Here is a 1,467-nt window from a genome sequence, read left to right on the forward strand (position 1 = left end):
AAAATACGATTTTCTGCAATAAATTTGAATACTTCGCTAATAAAAACATATAGTAACACGTGTAACCATTATATAACATGCCAATAAACTATTCTCCTTACAATAACACAATAGCATCAAAGTCATAAATTACTTAAAGTCGACAAGACTTGATACAGCGAAGTCGATTCCGCACCGGATACAACCCCCCAAGCAATCATCAACAAAAATAAATTATTAATTACTACACCTTAAGAGCAGATTTTACCCTTCCATAAATTAAGAGCCAGATGTTAACAGACTCGGAACAAACCCCAAATATATTGTTAAGCCACCCACTGAGTGTCACCGGCTCACCGCAGACGGAGGCACCTCGAACACATTTCTCCGAACGTTTTGCAACTCACCCCTTAATAACGTAACCACCAAGACTGCATTTTCCTGAACGGTGATGGTGTTTTTGACTTTATCGACTCGAGAGCGTTTCTTCCTTATATTATATCGTACGAAGATGTATCACCGAACACTTAACGACACCTGAAACATTTAAAGGAAGTCAAAATTCAACCTTAATTCTTGAGTTTTAAAAGTGAATCTAGAGTAAACCCGTGTTGACTTACGGCTGTTTCTCGATGTCGACCATGTGATATGATATCAAGGCGAGACAGAAAGGGACAGTAGAGCGCAGGCTCCTCGGCAGACGTCGCGGTTGCCATGGCAACACATCGATTTGCTCCCCCGCCCCCGCCGCCCGCCGCCAGCCTCCGCCGGATCCAGGTCATCCGAGACATCACGACGGATGTTTGTTAACATTTAATTAGTCTGTTATGACGGTAATACTTGAATTCGCTTTGAAATACACTCATTCTTCGCAAAACGTTTGCAGTAGAGAAGGCTTTTTGGTACACATTTCTTTCAATCAGACCTCCTCATTCCATCGAAACAGTCGTAATGTTATCCTCATCTAAACAAAGAATATAAGAGTTCTCCATTCTCTTACATGCTGTGAGAATTATATTGGGTGACCAGAAATTCAAAACTCATATTAATTTAATTTAAAAGTCAGGGCTAGTCCTTTATCTTCCTTCAAAAAACCAACAAGTAATGCATTCACAAAATAATTCACATATTAAAAGTGACTTCTACTTTTTTAGACAAATAATTTCATAGAAATGTCACTTCAAAAACAGATTTCTGTTTTATTGAAGTAGACGCAGTTTATTTAACATTACGTTAAGAAACTGTTCTTCATGGTATTAAATAATCAAGTATTAAATTATACAATGTTTTGCAAATCAAACACAAAAGTTAACAGAATGACGTAACAATACTGATTCCGTACAAGTCTTCGCTGTATTGAAAAGAAACACAACAGAAATGTGTTCTAAAGGGGTATAGAGTTCACTTGTTTTTATTTTAATTGACGCCGAGGACTTTTTTATATTCCTGATGGTATTTTGGATAAGCCAGTGTTTAGCGTATAGTTCA

The sequence above is a fragment of the Trichoplusia ni genome, chromosome 26, assembly GCF_003590095.1.
Source record: "Trichoplusia ni isolate ovarian cell line Hi5 chromosome 26, tn1, whole genome shotgun sequence".
Classification (NCBI taxonomy): domain Eukaryota; kingdom Metazoa; phylum Arthropoda; class Insecta; order Lepidoptera; family Noctuidae; genus Trichoplusia; species Trichoplusia ni.